The sequence below is a fragment of the Convolutriloba macropyga genome, chromosome 2, assembly GCF_964194025.1.
Source record: "Convolutriloba macropyga chromosome 2, txConMacr16.3, whole genome shotgun sequence".
In the NCBI taxonomy this organism is placed as follows: Eukaryota; Metazoa; Xenacoelomorpha; order Acoela; family Convolutidae; genus Convolutriloba; species Convolutriloba macropyga.
This window is the reverse complement of record NC_134469.1, coordinates 76,917,960-76,943,279: the sequence shown is the minus strand read 5'-3', so window position 1 is coordinate 76,943,279 and position 25,320 is coordinate 76,917,960. Positions and strand designations below refer to the sequence as shown.

At 36.1% G+C, this 25,320-nt stretch overlaps 1 protein-coding gene across 3 annotated transcripts in view; it reads right to left on the bottom strand.

Annotated features, from left to right (window-relative positions):
- The window catches only part of LOC142335475 (uncharacterized), a 47,099-nt gene extending 23,414 nt beyond the window's left edge, over positions 1–23,685 (bottom strand). For 2 of the 3 annotated variants that reach the window (XM_075383998.1, XM_075383995.1), the window contains exon 1: positions 23,599–23,685. The gene's annotated coding sequence lies outside the window, so the exon portion shown is untranslated. Of the gene's footprint in view, positions 1–23,539 lie in introns of all 3 variants that reach the window. The other variant, XM_075383996.1, reaches the window with a different exon arrangement.
- Between the last annotated feature and the right edge of the window lie 1,635 nt (positions 23,686–25,320).

Here is a 25,320-nt window from a genome sequence, read left to right as displayed (position 1 = left end):
TGAGGAGCCAGCTCAAGATGGCCCCCGTCGCTAAGACAAACATCGAATTAGATGAACTCCTCCGAGAGAGACCGACTGCAGTCTTTTACCCCCCCCCCACCCAACCCGTAGAAGAACAGCCAGTCCAAAACCCAACACAAACAATGGAAAGGGAACGACTAACGAGGTATCACCAGGCAATAGCCAGATGGAAAAACGAATGCAACCAAATCGATAGATTAGGAGTCTTGTGCTGCGATAAGCCATGGGACATGAGAGATAGGAAAGCCAAATCACTTATTTACCTCAGCCTCGGAATTCAAGGACGAAAAATGCATTCAAGAAAGTTCCCCCATACAAACGTGGAGAACAAGTCTACCTTATGGATATGGGACGAACTTGAGCAAACGTTCATCCGCCCAGAAACGTTACGTTTGATAGGTACCTGTTACTAACCTGCAAACAACACCGCAGAGAAACAATGGAACAGATCAATTCACCATTGAGGTCCCTAGTTGAACACTGCCAGTTAGCCCACTAGAAAGACGAGCTTCTAAGGGACATATTCACCGCGAATATGATAGCCCAGAAGATCCAAAAGGAACTGTTGAAAACAACGCTTTCACCAGAAAAAGCCCTCGCGCTAGCTGTGAGCATTGAACTAGGCATAAGAAGCCAACTAACTATACAGGCAAGACAACCCACAGACTCGTCAACCACCCCACTCATCGGCCGGGAGGACGCTGTTATAGAAATATTGAGTTCGAGCTACCGCGGTTCAAGCAGAACACCAACAATATCTCCCTGACTAACCAGGGGAAACAATAGAATGACGAACAACAGGACTCTCACCCACAACTGTAGAAACTGCGGACAACCATGGAATATGAACCATAAGGCCAAACGCCAAGCAATATGTCAGACGTGTCGAAGATGCAACAAGCCCAACTACTATGCAAAGGTGTGCCGACCAAACCTGAATTGATCGCAACCGAATACGTCCGTGAATGACGTCAGCAAACTAGGCATCAAACAATCGTCACAAGGAATAAACATGATTTTAATAGACCCGGAAATTCGCTCGACGTGTGAGGACTCCGCTGACACTACTCAGTAAACATGATGGATACCGAGGACGACCCAACACCACCTTCCAAACTACACATTCAGTGCGGGCGCAGTAAATTTTGGGTAGTGGTAGATTAAGGCAGCTCAACAAGCCTAGTAACCGAAAAAATGGCCAGACATAGAGGCAAGAGACAGTAACACATGATAGAGCAGAACACCAAATCCCGTACAGCTAAAAACTAAACCAACAAAGAACCTTGGATCGTTGTACTGCGATTTTGAATGCAACCTATGGAGAGCTGGACGAGTGGACATCATAGTTGTACCCAACAAACACCGTGCAAGAGTGGGAAGAGACCTGTACAAACCTGGGCCTTCACCTCAAACAGCGGGACTCACCAAACGTAGAGGGTTAAAATATTAGCTCAATCGGCTCAACCCTAACATGCCCGATAAAAAAGGAAGTAGCAATCAAATACAAAAACCTTACCACATGACTAGGACGGTCAATTAACCATATGGTCAAATCACATTCAAGACAAACTATACCCCTGTCCATCACAAAGGAAGACGAATACCGCTGCACCTAGAAACACAGGTAGAAAAATAACTCAGAAACCTACAGAGCAACGGCCATATAACAAAATTAGAAAAAAACGAGCGACGAATTTTTCATTTCTCCGATAGTCATAACAGTGAAAAAAGACAAATCGATAAAAATTAGCAATGGACACCAAAACAATCAACAAAACAATTCATAAGAACAAGTCTCAATGCATAATATTGACTGCCTAATGGACAGTACTGCACAAACTATCACTCAATCCAAAGAGATCCAAAGAGCCATAGACAAAACATTGTACAAAATAACGAATACTTTCTGTTTAGAAGATGATACTATATTAGTGACAGGAGGAGATATAGAAAACCACAAGGAAACGTTATTCAACTGTCTAGACAAACTAAACAACGGCAACTTAGCAACAAACCTGAACAAATGTCACTTCGCAAAAGACAAGTTAACATGGCTCGATTATGAAATTGACAACAAAGTTATAAAATCAATGGATTCTTAGACACAGGCAATACTCAGGTATGGCCGTAAACAACTCAAGTCATTCCAAGGAAGTGTCCACCATCTGACGAAATTCATAACTAGCCCAGCAACTCTATGTCGAGGATTCAGAGATTTACTCCGAAAAGATACTAAAAACATATGCACAGAACATCACCAAACTCAATTCAAAACTATTAAGAGCTGCATCAAGAACTTAACAGAAAAAACGCACTACAACACAAAACAAAAAACAAGAATGAAAACAGATGCCGAGTGCAGGACTAGGAGCCGTCCTAGAATAAGAAACTTGTAATGGTTTGGAAACCATCTCCTACGCATCACGCTTCTTATACAAAGCAGAAGAAAACTATAGCATAAATGAGCTAGAACTCCTAGGGGTTGTATGAGCACTGGAGCACTTGAAACACTACGTATTAGGACATCAATTCACAGTACAAACCGATTACAGAGCACTACTATCAATCCTTAAAGAACGGACAAGCAAAATTCACCAAAGTCGCCTGACTAGATGGTACGACAGATTAATCCCATACCAATTCAACATTGAACACATAGCGGGCACAAAAATGGGGTTGGCCGACTACATTTCACGCAACCTTTCTGAACCAGCAAAACCATCAAACACATACGACGAAAATTTTATAATAGCTCAAATACATATTATACAGAAACAATACAATTAGTATGCAAAAGAGGTAGACCGAGAAAGTCACAAAATACGCATACAAGCAATAAAGAGATAAACTCACAAAACGATGCCACCACTAATAGACAAAAATCTTTGGAATTGTCCAAAGACCAATAACAACGAACGAAACCAAAAGACCACGAAGTAGGCCTAAAAAACAACAGTGGAAACGTCAATCGATTCCAATACAACCCAAGACAAAAGTCAAAGACACGTCATAAAGACAATCAATCTACAAAGGAAAAGTAAGTAAACCTTACGCAGCGGTCAAAACCAAAACAAGCCACAAACAAGCGCAACAAATAATCGCGTCACATATAAAAGACAAATCACCCAACGAACGAAAGCAAACACGTACCAGATTAAGGATTCATTAAACAACCGCTCGCTTCTAACAAGCAAACAAATTTTGATACAAAAATGGGTAACACAACCACTGACCAAATAAAAAACCTATATTTATTTCCCCGCCACCAAAAAGACTACTTTCACCAAATAGTTATCTTAGTCCAAACCCCAAATCTTCATTTATAAGAGATGGCGAAGAAACACCAAATTTTATGGAAGAGGTATCTAATATAACACGGAAATCCTAATGGGCACTCCTTCCGCCATGCTCTGACACAAACGAAAAAATCCAAATAGACTTCGGCGGACCAATATTTGATGGACAAGGGAGGGAAGTATACTTCCTAACAGGTATTGTCCGATTCTCTAGTTTTTTAACTCTTGAAGTTGTAACGAATGCAAACGGTTCTAACATAGAGAAATTCCTAATCAAATGTAGAGCGCAACACGGTTTACCCCGAAAAATTAGGTTAGTTCAAGCTAGATGCCTAAAAGGCAACAAAATACAAAAACTATGTACACGTTACAATATAGAACTTAAATCAAGCACTGCATTAACAAACGTAACCACTAAACCCAGCAAAAAAACTTAGTTTGGTCAAACACTTTGAAATATTATTTAGATGACCACATCATTGGCGAGAAATAGCTGATTAGCGAGGACAAGTGGTATCAGGAGGACCTGGATAGCGACACCGAAATTCAAGAGATAAAACGGACGAAGCTCCAAGAAGCAATAGAAGAGCAGGGTGAAGTACCCAGGACAATCAAACTACATTCGGCTACCTATGAACAACCAATTGCACGTAATAGTCCCCGCGTACCACTTGCACGTAAGCCCACCGCCACAGCAAAGAGCTAAAAAATTTACAGGGCATTCATGAAGCCATTCCCGAAGGAAACTCAGATTAAAACTACGAATTCAACGCTCACATCAATGTCCCCGGACAGCAGGATACTGTACTAAACAAGCCTGATGTCGTAGAATTTAGAACAAAAGCAAATCCCCCTGATCAACTTTGCGGCCGTAAAGACCGTTCGATACCATCACCCAAGTTCATTCAGAGCATGGAGACGCAAGCACAAGATCAGAGAAACAAACTCGTTGTTCAACGAACCATCCGGAAAAGAAACACTCAAGCGTCCACCACAGACAAAAAGGCAAAATCAAACCTCGCCAAAGTAAATAGAATTAGAGTTCTACCAGAAGTGTTACCAGTCGTCACCGAAGAAAGGCTCCCCAAAAAAGCGAAGCTGAACCGCTTCCTGCCAAGAATCTGCTAATCAACAGGACGAGTACCAGGACACGGAGGCCAGCCAAGCAGTTCCAATTGTTGAGACCGGGAAAGTGGTCAGACCAACAGCGGACACACTGGAACAACCCACACGACGCAGCTCATGGGACAAATAGGAGCCCAAACGGTACGTCGATACAACGGACTCTGAATTCTCGGACAGCTCATTGGACGATGTTGACATCCCCATCAACGACCAAAAGGAACAAGCATCGCTTCGTATTCTCCTGTAAGACCATCAACTAGCCAGGCCCCGACCTCGCCACCACACAGCATCACCCCGACCGCCCCAATCACACGAGTAAGCACACTCAAGATCGCCTCACCACCACCGCAGAATGCTCACCAATACTACCCCTGTGGAGAACTGAAAGCAATCTACACACCGAACAAGACGGAACGTCACCTACTGCCACTTGAACTCTAGATTGATTACAAGAGCACTCAAAAAGTTCACAGCCTTCTGCTGTAACACTTTGTTGGTGACAAACTCAAAAAACATTCAAACTTTTGTTCTTAAACAATACGTTACATTGCTTACTTTAACCATTCATCTATTATCGAAGCCTTCAAACTTCATTAACCCAAAACTTTTGTTCTCCAAATTTCCTTCTCTAACGGAGGAAATGTGGTATCTGGGTATCACATAATCACTCAAAGTGCAGCAACTTAATACTTACGTAATCGCAGTATATACTTAGCCTGTGTTCACATAATGACTCAATCGACCTACGATTGATAGCAAAAGTGACAACTAGTTGCGACCTCGGCCATGACTAATACACTGGCAGTTTTGCCTTAACGTTGTAATTAATTAGTTGTCACTGAACGTGTTCTTCCTCCATTCAAATCCACATAGATCTTACGACTAGCGTATCGCTTACGAGTAAAACAAAAATAATAATAATAATAGTAATAATAATAATAATAATAATAATAATAAAAATAATATTTATAATAAAAATAATAATAATAATTATAAAAATAATACAAAAATAATAATAATAACAATAGTCATAATAATAATAATAATAATAATAATAATAATAATAATAATAAAAATATTAATAATAATAATAATAATAATAACAAAAATAATAACATTAATATTAATAATAATATTATTAATAATAATAAAATAGTAATAATAACAATAATAATATTAAGAATAGTAATAATAATAATGATAATAATAATAATAATAATAATAATAATAATAATGATAATAATAATAATAATAATAATAATAAGAAAAATAATAATGAAAATAATAATAATAAAAAAACAACCTCATTTAAAGCACCAGTTAACATTACATAGGGTGAGTGCAGCACGTAGTATAACTTCAGACGAAATGATACGTTGTTATGTTACAGTCGCCTCGTGGCTCAATAGATATTATCGCGCACAATTCTTTTACTTCAGATTTATCAGCAAATAGTACTTTGCTTTCAGAACATTCAAACACTGACACATATACACCAACACACTACACATTACCACAACACTCACAATTGCATATCATCATCTTTTCACATGCACCAACTGTTAGATTCTATCTCTACACTTCACATGGCACTGTCAGCGACAACTCCATTAGGATTAAACCAATTCGGGGAATCAGGAGTGAACCCACCCAACGAAAGCAAACAACGGTTCGCGACACTAAAGATGGCAATAATGGCACGCGACAACATCCAAATAGACAAACTCTTAAAGCTCAAATCATCAGCTGCAGACTTATTTTACCCCACACTTCCAACATACGAAGACGGATTCGAAGACAGGACAGACGACGAGGCAAGAAACAGGGAGGGAAAGAATGAAAGAAGATGAGTCGGCTTCGAAAAAAAATGCAAAGTAATTGAGAGAAAAGGCGCATTGGTGGATAGAAATCCTTGGGATGAGGCCAACACGAAGGCGAAAAGCCTAATATACCTATCACTCGGATTTGAAGCAATGAGAACATACCATAAGAAAAATTCACACACACAGATAGAGAAATGCAGCACACACGAACTTGTACATGAATTATAGATCACCTTCATAATTTCAAGGAACACAACATTTGACAGATTCAAATTCTTCTAGTCCACTTAAATAAAGAGGACTTAAATAAAGACCTCTTCTTATCCATCATGACTTAGCTCTCCATCCACATAGAACTTCTCTCTGAAACTCACACAACGCAACAACACAACAAGTACTAAACATTGCAATAAACCAAGTGAGGGAACAAACAACTCTTTTACAATAAGAAAAATCAGGGCCCACTCCAGCAACAATAACTGGTCACAAGTATCAAGTGTCAGTAACTAACCTCGACCACCACAAACATCACGGCAACAACAACAACCACTTCTCCCTACACCTGCAATAACAAAAACTGAGCCACGTTACAAATGCAGACAACCATTCATAAAAAATCAACTATCAAATTGCACAGCACAAAACTTCATATGCAAGATCTGCAAAAATCAGGCGATTTTAAAACCATGCGCAAATCATCAATGCTGGAGACGAGAAAACAACAACACGCCAACAACGAAATGGACCAAACCAATCAACAAAAAGACTGCACCAACAAGAAGAGTCAGACATGTCAAACCAGCTAAGCAGAATGCTCGTCTTGGCCAAACTCAGCTGATATCCCCACATCCATTTCTAAACTGTCGCGCAAGCGCAAAGCTGCAGAAATTACACAGATAAAGGTAAAAAAAATTAAAACTCCTTATGTTCAAACACGACTTAATAACACTCCCAAAGTTATCAGAACCAAATGAAGAAATCCAGCTGGATTTCGCTGGACTTGTTCGATACAAATATAACACACTGGATAACTGCATATTAGTAACTGTAGATAGGTTATAAAGATTCTTCCACGCCGAAACATAAAACAACTGCGACGCAAACATAGCAAGAGATTATCTAGGAGGTTACTGTAAACTTGACGAACAACCACGTTCAATCATATCTCGTCAAGCACAAGCATTCGAAGCAAAAGATTTTTTTAAAAATTGTGCGGAAACGAAAACATTAAATAGAGCTAATAGAACACTGGGCATCGATAAACATAGTAAGGCCATCATCATTCAAAGAGATCAGAAACATCAACAACAACAAAGCACCTTGGAGAACTCTGGGTAAAAACACTCCAAAACAATATCCAACTGGACTTGTTTGCAGACACAGGATCTCCAAGGTAATTCATGCAAGAGTCCCAAGCAAAACAAATAATATCAAAAAGCCAAAGAGCGCAAACAGCAACATTTACAGAAAAAAGAAAATACAAATGTTTCAACAACCAGGACATACACATTACAGGCGTACTACACATGATCACAAATCTGTATCATGTGAAACACAAAAGTGCAAAATGCTACTAAGGAGCCATCTGCCACAAAATCGAATGGAGAAAGAAATATTAAACAAACATTTTAACACATTAAACAAATGCTTTGAGAATCAGCTTGACAGCCTCCAATCCAACTGGTAAGACATTAGGCTATATTTCAAACCTCAACACCAAAAACAACATAATAAAATGGATTTAAAAAATTATCCACTCTTATGTATCAGACTAGGGCGCTCAAAAAAACCATGTGGCCAAATCACCCTTGAAGGAAAGATATAACCCAGCTCAACTCAAAGGTAGAAGATTAGCACTCCACTTACTAGAAAGAGTAGAAACAGAATTAGAAAAACTAATCTTGGAAAAACAAATTAACAGACTGGATAATGGTTTAGATGAATACTTCAATAGTTCGGTTGTAATTACAGTTGTAAACGGAGAAAAATGTTAAAATAGCAATAGATTGCACTAGTAATAGCACTAGATTGCACTAGTTAAAACAGCACTAGATTGCGCTAGTAGCTATTTATATTAAAATAGCACTAAAAGCATTGCAACTCTATCATCCTAGAAGGAAAAACAACTGGAACATATAGATTACTAAATAGTTTTTATGGACTAACAATTATGCCAGCAACCTTTCAAAAAACAATAGACAGTACTTTAGGGAGCTGCCACAACGAATTCTTATTCTTTCACGACATATTAGTCATATCCAAAAACAGCATAGCCGACTACAAAAAAAGAAGTGAATAAAATACTCCACTTGCTAAATAAAGAGAATTTAGCAATTTAATTACAGATATGCAAATTGAATTTGCCAAATCAGAGATTATCTGGTTGGATTTCAAAATATCACCAACTACTAATATACTCACCGTGAAGAAATGCGAAACAACAAGCCAACTAGAACCACTCAAACAACTCAGATATTTCACAGTGTGCAAACTCCACCGGGTCATTTTCACACCAAAACTGGCAGAATTATGCAAACCGCTCAGACCATTACTATAAAAGTATAACACAAAATCACATATTTAATTAGATTGGAAAAAAACACAACATAGCATTCGAAAGAACCAAAAATCAAATAGCAAACATTTCGGACAAAAAATAATTTAATTGAAATAAAGAAACAGGAGTAAAATCCGACGTAGGCAAAAATACTTCGGAGCATGTCTAAAGGAATAAAGACGACTCCATCAGGAAACTAGTCTAGTCGCATACGCAAGCAGACTTCCTAACAAGTTAGAAGAAAGACACAACACCAATGAGCTGGAGTTTCTCGCAAAAGTATGGGCATTAGAGCATTTTCAAATTTTTGTATACGGAAACAAACTCCTTTTACAAACAGACTATCGGGCCGCACTATCAGCATTAGAAAACAATAGAAGATATAAAACGAATCAAAGTAGATTATCGAGAGTGCTAGATAGACTTGTACCATTCGATTTCAAAATAAAACACATTCCAGGAAAAACATGGCGTTTGCTGTTTACCTAAGCTGAAAACCTCGAACGCATCAACACTGGAAAGCAAAAATGACAAAAGTTCGTCGGAAACACAATTCAAGAGATAAAACATCTCCTTCTAAAGCGAAACATAAAACCAAATGAATACAATAAACCAGCAAGAAGTTTAAACCAATCTGAAAGCAACACACAAAATTAAAAAAGTGACATCACCAGTGCAAACCAAGACACACAGAATAAAAAAGCGCTTTTTGCCTTAATCGTCCCACAAACAAGTTTCTTCTTTCACATAATAATTTTCAAAAATATTCTAGATCACAACTCATTGCTATTACAACTAGACAAAAACCAAATAGAAAAGCCTTCGATATAAAAACAGCAAACGAAGAATGGCTACGAACAAAAAACATTACCAAATGGATATCCAAATTTCAGACAAACCAACAAAAGCTTTACAAGGTAACAGCACAAAAACGTACTTTGAATCAAATAAAAACAAAAAGGCCTCAGCACAAATTTAGAAGGCAAACTCCCCAATCTCTTCACCGCCTATGACCCCAATCCCCCATTACCGTGAATTCTCAATGCGCGATGTAATTAAGAATTTTTGATTGAAAAAATTGTTATCGATTATATGTTTGGTTAAGAAGAAAGACAAGTTATCATTAAAACAGACACCCTCATTATATTATAAAATTCACAGAGATTTATCTGTAACTCCATTCGGATGCCTATTTTATGACAACAAACTAGTCATACCTTCAAAAATCCGCACAACGGTCCTGCAAACAATACACAACACGTACACCAGCTAAGCAGAATGCTCGTCTTGGCCAAACTCAGCTGATATCCCCACATCCATTTCTAAACTGTCGCGCAAGCGCAAAGCTGCAGAAATTACACAGATAAAGTTAAAAAATTAAAACTCCTTATGTTCAAACACGACTTAATAACACTCCCAAAGTTATCAGAACCAAATGAAGAAATCCAGCTGGATTTCGCGGGACCTGTTCGATACAAATATAACACACTGGATAACTGCATATTAGTAACTGTAGATAGGTTATAAAGATTCTTCCACGCCGAAACATAAAACAACTTTGACGCAAACATAGCAAGAGATTATCTAGGAGGTTACTGTAAACTTGACGAACAACCACGTTCAATCATATGTCGTCAAGCACAAGCATTCGAAGCAAAAGATTTGCAAAAATTGTGCGGAAACGAAAACATTAAATAGAGCTAATAGAACACTGGGCATCGATAAACATAGTAAGGCCATCATCATTCAAAGAGATCAGAAACATCAACAACAACAAAGCACCTTGGAGAACTCTGGGTAAAGCACTCCAAAACAATATCCAACTGGACTTGTTTGCAGACACAGGATCTCCAAGGTAATTCATGCAAGAGTCCCAAGCAAAACAAATAATATCAAAAAGCCAAAGAGCGCAAACAACAACATTTACAGAAAAAAGAAAATACAAATGTTTCAACAACCAGGACATACACATTACAGGCGTACTACACATGATCACAAATTCTGTATCATGTGAAACACAAAATTGCAAAATGCTACTAAGGAGCCATCTGCCACAAAATCGAATGGAGAAAGACATATTAAACAAACATTTTAACACATTAAACAAATGCTTTGAGAATCAGCTTGACAGCCTCCAATCCAACTGGTAAGACATTAGGCTATATTTCAAACCTCAACACCAAAAACAACATAATAAAATGGATTTAAAAAATTATCCACTCTTATGTATCAGACTAGGGCGCTCAAAAAACCATGTGGCCAAATCACCCTTGAAGGAAATATATAACCCAGCTCAACTCAAAGGTAGAAGATTAGCACTCCACTTACTAGAAAGAGTAGAAACAGAATTTACTTGATAATGGTTTAGATGAATACTTCAATAGTTCGGTTGTAATTACAGTTGTAAACGGACAAAAATGTTAAAATAGCACTGGATTGCACTAGTAATAGCACTAGATTGCACTAGTTAAAACAGCACTAGATTGCGCTAGTAGCTATTTATGTTAAAATAGCACTAAAAGCATTGCAACTCTATCATCCTAGAAGGAAAAACAACTGGAACATATAGATTACTAAATAGTTTTTATGGACTAACAATTATGCCAGCAACCTTTCAAAAAACAATAGCTGCCACAACGAATTCTTATTCTTTCACATATTAGTCATATCCAAAAACAGCATAGCCGACTACAAAAAAAAGAAGTGAATAAAAAACTCCACTTGCTAAATAAAGAGAATTTAGCAATTTAATTACAGAAATGCAAATTGAATTTGCCAAATCAGAGATTATCTGGTTGGATTTCAAAATATCACCAACTACTAATATACTCACCGTGAAGAAATGCGAAACAACAAGGCAACTAGAACCACTCAAACAACTCAGATATTTCACAGTGTGCAAACTCCACCGGGTCATTTTCACATCAAAACTGGCAGAATTATGCAAACCGCTCAGACCATTACTATAAAAGTATAACAAAAAATCACGTATTTAATTAGATTGGAAAAAAAACACACAACATAGCATTCGAAAGAACCAAAAATCAAATAACAAACATTTCGGATAAAAAATAATTTAGTTGAAATAAAGAAACAAGAGTAAAATCCGACGTAAGCAAAAATACTTAGGAGCATGCCTAAAGGAAAAAAGACGACTCCATCAGGAAACCAGTCTAGTCGCATACGCAAGCAGACTTCCTAACAAGTTAGAAGAAAGACACAACACCAATGAGCTGGAGTTTCTCGCAAAAGTATGGGCATTAGAGCATTTTCAAATTTTTGTATACGGAAACAAATTCCTTTTACAAACAGACTATCGGGCCGCACTATCAGCATTAGAAAACAATAGAAGATATAAAACGAATCAAAGTAGATTATCGAGAGTGCTAGATAGACTTGTACCATTCGATTTCAAAATAATACACATTCCAGGAAAAACATGGCGTTTGCTGTTTACCTAAGCTGAAAACCTCGAACGCATCAACACTGGAAAGCAAAAATGACAAAAGTTCGTCGGAAACACAATTCAAGAGATAAAACATCTCCTTCTAAAGCGAAATATAAAACCAAATGAATACAATAAACCAGCAAGAAGTTTAAACCAATCTGAAAGCAACGCACAAAATGAAAAAGTGACATCACCAGTGCAAACCAAGACACACTGAATAAAAAAAGCGTTTTTTGCCTTAATCGTCCCACAAACAAGTTTCTTCTTTCATATAATAATTTTCAAAAATATTCTAGATCACAACTCATTGCTATTACAACTAGACAAAAACCAAATAGAAAAGCCTTCGATATAAAAAACAGCAAACGAAGAATGGCTACGAACAAAAAACATTACCAAATGGATATCCAAATTTCAGACAAACCAACTAAAGCTTTACAAGGTAACAGCACAAAAACGTACTTTGAATCAAATAAAAACAAAAAGGCCTCAGCACAAATTTAGAAGGCAAACTCCCCAATCTCTTCACCGCCTATGACCCCAATCCCCCATTACCGTGAATTCTCAATGCGCGATGTAATTAAGAATTTTTGATTGAAAAAATTGTTATCGATTATATGTTTGGTTAAGAAGAAAGACAAGTTATCATTAAAACAGACACCCTCATTATATTATAAAATTCACAGAGATTTATCTGTAACTCCATTCGGATGCCTATTTTATGACAACAAACTAGTCATACCTTCAAAAATCCGCACAACGGTCCTGCAAACAATACACAAAACGTACACCAGCTAAGCAGAATGCTCGTCTTGGTCAAACTCAGCTGATATCCCCACATCCATTTCTAAACTGTCGCGCAAGCGCAAAGCTGCAGAAATTACACAGATAAAGGTAAAAATTTAAAACTCCTTATGTTCAAACACGACTTAATAACACTCCCACAGTTATCAGAACCAAATGAAGAAATCCAGCTGGATTTCGCGGGACCTGTTCGATACAAATATAACACACTGGATAACGGCATATTAGTAACTGTAGATAGGTTATAAAGATTCTTCCACGCCGAAACATAAAACAACTGCGACGCAAACATAGCAAGAGATTGTCTAGGAGGTTACTGTAAACTTGACGAACAACCACGTTCAATCATATGTCATCAAGCACAAGCATTCGAAGCACAAGATTTGCAAAAATTTTGCGGAAACGAAAACATTAAACTAATATTAGCACCTGCTGGCAATCACAGAGGTACGGGATTGGTTGAACGCCTAAAACAACCAATCAAAAGAAGATTAGCAGCATCAAACATAGACCCCAATTGTGCAAACACAACATTGAGCAACCGACAGGCAAACCTAATCCAAAATATAGGACTTATCTTAATTACAACAACAAAAATTACGCCATTCGAAGCATATTTTGACGGAAAGCCTTACACCGAACTATCTAGCTTCATAAAAAAATCATCGCATCACAATCTAACAAAAAAATTATTAATATCATTAATTGTTTAGACACGAAGATCTTGAAGCAAAATGTCCTAATCGTAAAAAATATGGAGGAGAGACAGGGATTCAGAAGACAACCTAGATATAAGTTACAGGGAGGACTCTGACCCAGAACCAGCACAAAAAACAAGCAGCACTCAACCACTTCAAATTGGCAGTATACCCCAAGTCGAAAGCATAGATAACTATGACTCAGAAAACATCCCATTCGCAAAGCCCACGACTAATACGAACTCACACGTAAGATATACCTTTCTGAAATACATTTTACTCTAGGCAACAGAACCACTGATTTCATTTAAAAAAACAGAAAAAAAGTAGCACGAAAACACTAGCACGGAAAACCAAAGAAACACGTCACACACTAGCATCAGAATGAAACATTGTAGAAGATGGAACGACCAAAGGATATTCACTAAACACAATAACAATATAAACACATCTAAGAAAAATCGATTTAGCATTTTTCACAGAATAAAAACCAAGATTAATACACATGATTGTATGTAAAACTGTTCTTGAATGTAAAAGAAACCAAGAAATAGTTCTAAAAATGTTGTTTAGAAGAGGCGAAACAGAATAAGCCCGGAATTTTGAAACGTCCTCTAACTCCAAGAAACACCTGGAATATGGACCAAGTAAGGAAGATAACAGCAAATAAACAAAAACAACAATTCCCAAAAAACTAAGACATCCAGCGCCCCTAAACAAAAAACAGCCAATTGGTTGAAACAGGAAAAAAATAAGTCACGAAAAAGACCAAGGACACCGAAAAAGCCAAAACCGGGCAAACAATTTGCTCTCAAGTCAAAACAAGTAGCTCTTCAAGACAGTGAAATTAATCAAACAAACCGATCCTTCTAACTATGGTATACATCTTACATCCAACACACGGAGTTCCCCATGTTATTCGAAATCGACAGTGACACAAAAAGAAAGCAAAGAAGTAGAACAAATGACAGCAATAGTAGAACAAACAATAGACACATTCTCACAAAAATTAAATCAAACATTCGACAGGTCTGAGTTTTTCCAATGTAGTCAAAACAACGAGAGTCACAAGAAGTTTTCCACTCAAGACAAAAACAACGAGCAATACGCTGTAATGTAGGATCAGCTGGAAACAAGCCTGGTGGAAGAAATATTATTTCATGGATTGAATTTCCAGCAAACCCAAATAGACATGTTATCTGAAGACCGCAACCTACTGAAAAACGAAACAATGCCTGAGCGAGGGAAAGAATCCAAGAAAACGAACAATTGATGAACAATTCACAAAGAAGCAACAGCCTCAAACGGAACAATCACATCGATGTCCACTACGTAAGACAAACAAACAAATGAAGAAAACTTCCAACGCCAACGACATTCCAATTACACTAGAGCAGACGCTGCGGAAACAAATTCCTACCAGGACACATAACTTCAGCTCAGACGAAATGAGACATGGAGAATATGTAAAGAGATTAGTTACTTCCCAAAAAATGTAGATCAGAAAACCACCAGACTAAAATATAATCCTCAACAAAGACGACAAGCGCAATACAACAGCAACCAAAAATCATCAGAAATGGTTCGAAGATTTATCAAACAGAAAAGAAACAAAAAAGAACACGAAACAACAACCTATCAAAATTGAGCAGGAGAATCTATTGAATCAGAAGCAACATGCTGCATCCAAGAAATGAATCAATAGAAAAAAATCAAGAGAATAAAAGTAGATTGTGATTTCCTTAAAGATTATCAATTTCACATCGGAGAAATAGTAACAAATCAACAAAATGGACCGCGGAGAGCTCTGAAAAGAAACAAAAATCAGGAACAGAAATATCCTTTGGCTAGCAGATACTGAATGCCCTAGAATTCTATGATCATGAAAACGAAAAAGACACACAACATCAAAATATTAGAACAAAAGCAGCAAAAAAGTATTAGGAGAACAGAGATGTTCCAACAACAACAAAAACAAGATAGACAGTTGAGAAATAATCCATGTAGACATCCACTCAGGATCAAAATTTGCACATGATTGAATGATGTTATTGTTATTTGCCGCCAAGATGACAAAAGTCTTCGGAAGAGACCTCATCCAGGGACTACATCCAACCAGAACAACAAAAAAACCAAAAATGAGAAGAAAAATCAAATAATCAACATAGGCGAAAGCCATCAAAGGATCAAAAAAGGGGTAACCAACAAATCGCAACACAGTTGCTTTGGCTAAGGACAATATTAAAAAATTATATTGCACAATCCACGTTCAAATCAGAATTGCTACCAACACAACACAAAGGAAGACGAATACCGCTGCACCTAACGGAAGAAAATAGAAAAAGAACTACAAAAACTAATTGGAGAAAAACAATTAATTAAATTATCAAAAAACTAAGACGAAAGTTTTGTAAGTCCGGAAGAAATCGCGGTTAAGTCTCATCAAAGCATAAAAATGGCACTTGACTAAAAAAAAATAACACTGCAATACATAGAAACAAATACCAAATACAATGCAGGATTTTATTGATATTGGCCGCCAATATGACAATAGTCTTCGGAAGAGACCTCATCCAGTGACTACATCCAACCAGAAAAACAAAAATACCAAAAATGAAAAAAAAAATTAAGTAATCAACATAGGCAAAATCCATCAAAGGCTCACAAAATAGGTAACTAACAAATCGCAACACAGTTGCTGTGGCTAAGGACAATATTAAAAATTATATTGCACAATCCACGCTCAATTCAGAATTGCTACCAACACAACACAACGGAAGACGAATACCGCTGCACCTAACGGAAAAAACAGAAAAAGAACTACAAAAACTAATTGAAGAAAAACAATTAATTAAATTATCAAAAAACTCAGACGAAAGTTTTGTAAGTCCGGAAGAAATCGCGGTTAAGTCTCATCAATGCATAAAGATTGCACTAGACTGAAAAAAATTAACACTGCATTACATAAAAACAAATACCAAATACAAAGCATGATGTTATTGTTATTGTCCGCCAAGATGACAAAAGTCTTCGGAAGAGACATCATCCAGGGACTACATCCAACCAGAACAACAAAAATACCAAAAATGAAAAAAAATTAAATAATCAACATAGGCAAAATCCATCAAAGGCTCACAAAATGGGTAACTAACAAATCGCAACACAGTTGCTTTGGCTAAGGACAATATTAAAAATTATATTGCACAATCCACGCTCAATTCAGAATTGCTACCAACACAACACAAAGGAAGACGAATACCGCTGCACCTAACGGAAAAAACAGAAAAAGAACTACAAAAACTAATTGAAGAAAAACAATTAATTAAATTATCAAAAAACTCAGACGAAAGTTTTGTAAGTCCAGAAGAAATCGCAGTTAAGTCTCATCAAAGCATAAAAATTTCACTTGACTCAAAAAAAATAACACTGCAATACATAGAAACAAATACCAAATACAATGCAGGATTTTAATGTTATTGGCCGCCAAGATGACAAAAGTCTTCGGAAGAGACCTCATCCAGTGACTACATCCAACCAGAACAACAAAAAAACCAAAAATGAGAAGAAAAATCAAATAATCAACATAGGCAAAATCCATCAAAGGATCACAAAATGGATAACTAACAAATCGGTCCTATGGCCAAAATTGCAAAAAAAATATCCGAATTGAAGAACAATTTGCGAGACATTTTAAGAAATTAATTTTAAAAATTTCATTCGAAATTTGCGTTTAGCCAAAAAGATCACCATCAAGATAGAGAAAAACATTGCACTTTTTACATGTTATAGGCGACTGCCACGGGCACATGCAGATTCCGAAAGGGCGTTTACGGCCAAGCAAATTGACCAGCAACATTACTTTAGTTAATGGACTTAAACTGAAAGGAACAAATTCAACGAACGCATTCTAAGATAAGAACATAATAACTACAAAACAACGATGAAACACCACAAAGCAAATGAAAAAAATCTTTAAAAATTAAACCATGAGAGCCTAGCAATAAATTTAACCAGGTGTGATTTCAGTTTACCAAAAATGATCTGAATAACTTTTAAAATAGACTTGGAAGGAATAACTCCAAATAAAAGCAAAACTGAAGCAGTTATCCAAGTGGATAACCCAAAAACATTGAAACAATCACAGTCTTTTATGTGAAGCACATCTGATAAAAAATCATACGCAACTCAGCAACATTATCAGCAAGCCATGACTTTTTATCAGCACAGAAAACACAAAAAAAAACAGAAATAAAGTGGGAAAAAGAACAGGAGGAAATATTTCATAAAAAACGGCAAACAAAGCAGTAGTCAAAAACAAACACTTCAACATAAACAAAAAGACAGGAGTTAATAAGACCCGAGCAAAGAAGATTTAGGAGCATGACGTGGAAAACTCAAAGACCGTTGGCATCCAGCATATGCAAGCAGCTGTTCTTAAAAATTAACAGAGATATAGTATTATCAAACTTCAATTACTGGCTATAATATGGTCACTACAGCACTTCAAATACTACTCAACCAGATCGCAATTCGAACCTCAAACAAATGATCAAGCGCTTTTTCAGCTCTCAAAAAATACAAGGCAACAAAACTTATAAAGCCGGCAGACACGCTGGTTCCAACTGTTATTATCGTTTCATTTAATGGTGGGACGCAAAGCAGAAAAAAATATAAGTTTTGTTGATTATCTCCGCAGTAATCCTATATCACCACCAACTAGAGAGCATACAGTTCAAAATTTTGAAGTAAATACAATTCAAATATTCTACTACACAAAACATAGCATGCAGAGAAAATCAACCAATCAAAATGCACAGAAAGCGGTTCATTTGGATGGTTTCTTAAACCACTCCAAGTCAGCAACACGAAAAAACTCACGATTTTCGCAATTGTTGTTGATCGGAACAGTTACTCTCAAAAATCATAAAAAACGCAAATCACACAAACGCAAAAATCGCACATAAAAAACGCAAATCGAACTCAAGTTCAAGGTCTGCTAATAAACAAAAAATTATAACTCTTTACATAGTCCATTTATCCTAACAAATTTTGTTATTACAGCAAGGAACAGACAGAAAGAGACCAATCTACTATTGAAATCCCCAAACGTTAAGGGGCACCAAACAAATGTAAAAAGAACTCAGTAACTGCATCTGGATGTAAGGCACAGAAAGTTACTACTGCCGCACAAACGGATTAACTCAACAAAATGTTTAAAAAAAGAGAAATTTTAGCAAAAAGCCAACAATTAAAACTTTTTACTAATTTTTTTTACAAAGAATTGCCACTACTCCAAAATTTGTATAAAAGATTTGGAGAAAGAATTTTTTATTGCTGAGGCCAGAAGGACAAATGCCCAATGCAAATAACTAGACATGCATCAAAATAGGAAAGAAATTTCACCAGCAAAAACAATGAAATCTAATGCTGAGTTACCCATCGTACATGAACCAAACGAGGGAATCCAAATAAATTTCGCAGGAACCGTGCTAGGTAAAAATAGAAAAGATACGAATATAATTGCTCCAGCAGATTTTATCTTGCTACTCAAACGCGAACGCCACAAACATGACACAGACACAACAATACAATACCTATATTTTACATAAAAATTTATGGCTTTCAACGAGACATCAGATGCGACCAGGCACAATTCAACAAATTCTGTAAGGATAACGAAACTAGATAAATTCTAGCACCACTTAGTGAGCACTTTGCAACATGTCTGGTTGATTCTCTAATACAAACCGTAACATGGAGATCTTGGCCATCAAACAAAGACAACAAATGGCCTGAGATTATGAGATTACAGTTGCCGCAAAAATGCTGAAATATTAAATGAAGTAAAGCTAATACCTATCACAACCACCACACCAAAAGCATCATTCCAAGCATAATTGGGGGGAAAACACAACCCACAACTCTCAAACATCAACACAAAACCATCAGAGAAACAACTTATATACAGGAACATACAATCTTTCTATTCAGAAAACAGACTACGCCAGCCTATGTTAGACTCTCCTTCAATCCGGAGCCTGGCCTCTGACTCCGAACTGCAACTAGAGATGTAGTTCAAGAACATCAATTGACAGAACGAACCGGCGCCGGGCAGCTAAACTCTACGAAGTGAAGAAATGGGCACAAAAACATACGATAAAATCGCAAACTAAATTTACACAGGACAAAATAATGATAACACTCAGGGATAAGACCACAACTTTAAAAATCCCCGCAGACAGAAGCAAGAAGAATACTAGCACTGAGAGCACCAGAACTTAGGGCGACGCTAAAATCACTTTGGAACTTAATTCCGGTATTATAATGAGTTTCTCCCCAGCAACAGTCACACTGCATACTTGGTCTGCATACTTGATCTGCATACTTGGCAAGGTTGTCTATAAAGATTCTGATATTGGGTGATATAATGTTGCAAGATGGTTCGTTGTAAGTGCTTGTTGTAGTGCTCCGTAACTAACTGTTGATTACGGTACCCGGGTTGGGTGCTGACGTTGGGATGATTGTAATGAATTGATCTGTGTTGTCGTTCTTATCTTGTGTAGGTGTTCGCTGATTTTCTGTACTAATTTATCAATCTTTCTTTGAGAGCATGGGTACGTGTTTTTTAACAGGTTTTTCTCTTTTATCAATATATTAATTCCATCCGTTCTCTCTGTCGTTGGTCGAATTCCCGTTTGTGAAATTTTAAGGTTTTGACATGTCATTTTTTTTGTAAGATTTGTGAAATTTTTTTTGTCCAGTGTGTCGAGCGAATTGTAAAATAAGTTGAGGTGATCTACAACCGATCCGTATGACACTAATAAAATTATCTTTTAAGAGGCACAACGGGTTTTTTGTTCCAATTAATATAGAATCTGCTGTTTTTGAATTCTCCTGGCTTAACCGTTAGTCCGTAAAACATGATAGAAATCTGTGTGTTCCCTTGATATCTCCGCCTACAATATTAATATGGCAATGCTTAAAAATTTTTTGTCAAACGATAGTTGACTGTATACCAACGGTACTTGAATGTAATTAAAATAAACAAAATTCGCTCATTAAAATTTCCAAAATAAGTTTGATAATCTAATTCTTGTATATAAGAAATGGAAATCTCCTGTATGCGCAACTTTTCTAGAATTTTTACTTGAAATTTGCCTGTAGCGCAACTTGTTGATGCAAATTGAAATAAATTCATTTATTTGGAAAAATCGGTCGACCATGTATGTACTCAAATAAACGACAGAAGACTAAGAAATGCAAGCAAAAAAGATGCGAAAACTAAAAACTTAAACGAAAAAGTTAAAACAATAAAATTAATTTTAAAAGGACACATTTATTGAAATCTAATGACTCCCAGTTAAAAAAGTTCTCAAACTTTTTTGGCACATTCTATTCAATTCCTCTTTAGAACACACAAAACAAAAATGTTTCCTTATTTTTTGGTTGCAAATTTTTATACAAGTTTACAATTTTTTCCTCTTTATAAAATCTCTTAGAATCTGGTTTTTTTCACCTGTAAGAATTCAAAATCAAAGCGGATTTTTTTCTGTAAATCAAGCAAAGTACACTCATCCACCAATTCAACTTTTTGCTATCCCTTTTGTGAACAAATACGGTCTGCGGTTCCTCTACAGAAGTCTTGAAAAACAGGGTAACAAAGATGTATTATTTTAAACTCCGCTGTTGATGTTTGTCTCACCTGAGCAAGTGTTTTTCAAAAAGCTGACCGACGTTCTCTCAGGAGATAAAGCGTTGAAAATGTCACAAGAAAATCAGGACAGTATGCTGAATACAAGTTCATTTCAATGATTTCGATTACTAATGGAGCTCTGCTTCAAAGATTTCTTGCTTAATCAAAGCTTTTTGAATCCAAACGGAAACAAACTTGTCGTTGTTAAAGTTACAACTCTTGTGACTTTGTTTGGGCACTTGGTAATTCTTGGTTAAATTTTTTCTGAGACCTTGAAAGTTCTTTAGACCTTGAACATATACTGATGCCAGGAATTATTGATTTCAAAAAAATTTCATTTGTTGGCCTGGTTAGCATATACGTGAAAATGAGGTTCGTTTCAGGAACGGCTGACAGAAAGATTTATAGTGTTGGAGCACATTTTTGCTGCCTTATTCTTCTCAAAAAAAACTCATTAACACTCGACGTGCTTGGCGGATCGGGATCAACCTACCTTGAAGAAACTGCTGCTCGATTTATTTCGGACAATATGTCAGGTGCTGTGGGAGCAAAAATAGCCTGCACTCTGTTTTTTCCATTCTGCTTCTCCGTGGAGTGTCTTCTATTTGATTTCAATGATTATGGTGAGAAAATATCAAAACTATTTGTTCCAAGAGTTCTTTTAAGTATTTCTTCATACAAGTCACAACAAACAATTAGAGTAGAAAGACAAATGATAAATGAAACACGATTCAAAATTTTAATATGTATGGATATTTTAATTTTTGTCTCCCTATCTTTTGCCTCAACAAATTTTGGTGCTATTTTTATGTGGGGGACATTTTTGATTCTTTTTTAAATTTTAGTTTATACGTTTAGGGAATCATGATCATCTTTCGGTGGAGCTGAAAACATGCAACGAAAACAAAAACCCTAAAATAACATAAAGAAATGAATTAGTACCTTGAAAAAGAAAAGTTGTCGGAAAAGGTATTCTGAACAAAATTTTTTTTTGCATATTTTCTAATCGAACCTCCAAAATAAAACAGCATCAATTGGCTGCTACATTGTTGTTTTTTTGCAGAAGGAGAGAGAACGGGAAAAAATGTATAAAGAAATTAAGTTAGAGTATAATTCGGTTCGCTACTCTATCAGTTTTGGAAACCAGGAAACTTATCCAGTTTAAAATTCCCTCTTCCGTGGAACAAATCAAACAACCTACTATGTTTTCCCAAATTTATCTTGCTTTTGACACTTCATTAAATTTAGATCAAAACAATGGTATTTTCTTGTGAAAATTAACCAGTTGGGAATTAAATGATTGGCAAGCCATGGGTTCTCACAGGAAAAGGGTTCTCACAAAAATATTAATTAATCAGAAAACGTAAATACTATGGAAACAGCAATTTTTTCTTCTTTTTAATGGCATTATTCCCCGAGAATGCGCAAAGCACAACATAACGTGATAATTCATTGAAAATGTGCGTAAAATAAGAAAGGAAATCATTCGCAACCCAAAAACCTAAATTAATTGCAATTAGAATTAGAAATAAACGGTTTAAATGCAGTAGAACCATTTCTAATATCTGAAACATAATGATTTCAAAAAAATGGTAATTGGACAGCTTGGTTGGATAAGAGAAGCACGGAAAATTTCTCTTTTGTAGAGTCGCAGCTTTTCAGGTTATCAGTTGAAAGAAAACTTACCTTGAAAAAGAAAAGTTGTCGGAAAAGATATTCTGAACAAAAATTTTTTTTTTGCATATTTTCTAATCATGCCTCCAAAACAAAACAGCATCAATTGGCTGCTACATTGTTTTTTCTGCAGAAGGAGAGAGAACAGAGAAAAGTTTTGGTTAAATTATCAAGGCGTTCTTAATTCAGTGCAATATTTTTTGAGAACAGTTTGTTAAGTTTTTATTATTTCTTTTTTATTAGAGGGGAAAAATTGATCGGCATGCGCTTTTCAACTTAAACCAGCTGACTTAGCCTTTTTTGGGTGAAAAACGACACCTAAACGGAATCAACTTGCCTGCAATATTCTTCTGAACCTATGTTTTTAGACGCGATAACGTCTCGATAAAGTCTGAGAAACCCATTTTATGGATTTTTCGCTGTACGGGCTTTCGAATGGTACGTCTAGTAACTTCCTACGTGAAGTATATCGATTGGCCGAATTGGTTGATCAATAAAATAAAAGTATCTTTTTGTATAATTTTCTCCAAAGAACGTGCAAAGTTAATTGAAATGATCAAAAACGAGATCAAACTCAAGATGAATAATAGATGACACAGATATACCAATAAAATCGACCACATCAAGATGTTCTGGATGACTTCCTGGCTTCCCAAATAGCGCGACTTTTTGGATTTCGTTTTGGGAAATTACGATCAAATTACCGGAAGAGTCGGTCATAAAATAATTCATTCAGAAGGAAATGTTTCGATACCAGACATGAAGATGAAATATTATCTCCAGGTCTTTAATTTAATGTTTCGTGAAACATCAGTCACTTCAACTTTCATATTTCAAACTAATGGTTCATGACTCTCATCCAATTACATGAAGTCTACTTGAAACTATGAGAACAGAACTCAAACCATGCCAGAATGATAATTGTAATTTTGGCCGATTATTCCACAGAGAAAAATTGGTTTAGCAGAGGGCCGTGAGCTAAGTAAAAAAAATCACCACTAATCGTTGATTACACAGTTGAGACACAGTGTTCCATGTTTAGCTTACATGGCCAAATTAATTGCGGGAATAATCAAATGAAAAAATACAAAAAAATTGAATGAAAAATTAACCCCATGTGCAGATGTTGCCTGCGCAACATAACCATTAACCAAAGTTTTCTCAAAACAGCATGCAATTCTGGTGAAATCCAGATTAAACGATACATGATGGCTTTTCAGTGAAGAAAATGCAAACAAAATAAACGCAATAACCGACAAACTGCAAACCTGATATTTCTGATATTTTAGAAGATTCGTAATTTTTTTCGATTTGACAACAGAAAACTATCAAAAATTGCATTTTATCTATCCGCCATTGACATATGGCAAGGATTTTTGACTTATCAAAACTTTGGCCAGCGTGAAGATTTAAAATGTAATACAAAAAAATAATAAGGAATTAAAATTGAAATAGACAATGTCAAGAAATACAGCCAACAGAAACAGAAAAACAATTTGCTTGTTTTCAAACAAACACTTGGATTTCTGTCAACCAATGCTGGCAAGCATTCTAATATTGGTATGTGACGAATTGACACCGTTGAACTATAGAACTTGGGTTTGGGTCCCCATAACAACAAACTTGAACACTTTTCAAGTGCCCTTCTATTATTCTACAATCCAGAGTACACCGAAATTGTTTTTAAATATTTTTGGAGACAGAGATAAGGAAGCCGCTTAAAACTACAGACAGTTCTTCTACATAAAACTTATTTGCTGAATAGACTTCAATATTCTGAATGGCTTGCAAATTATAAAAGACTCACAAATTAATTTTTTTTTGTTTAATCAAGATGGCCGATTTAATCATTTGAACAACACAGAAATCAAGGTCGATTGGAGTAAAAAAAAAATTGAGGCGGGCTGCAGATAAAAATTTCCTAAAACTGCCACCGACCGACAACGTTTTATCAGCAAATTAGAGTATTTTGTCAAAACACTCTTCAAAACAATCGTCGCGGCTTTTCGTAAAAAAATCCAAATATTGTCATTTCAATAGCTGGTGTCCTGCCACATTCCTAAACCTGATAAATTAGAAATTTTTTTTGTCAGAATTGGTCAAAAAAAATGATAAAATTAGGCTCATTAATCGGTGAACATTATAGGATGACTCTCTTTTTTGGTCCTGCTTCGCTCGGAT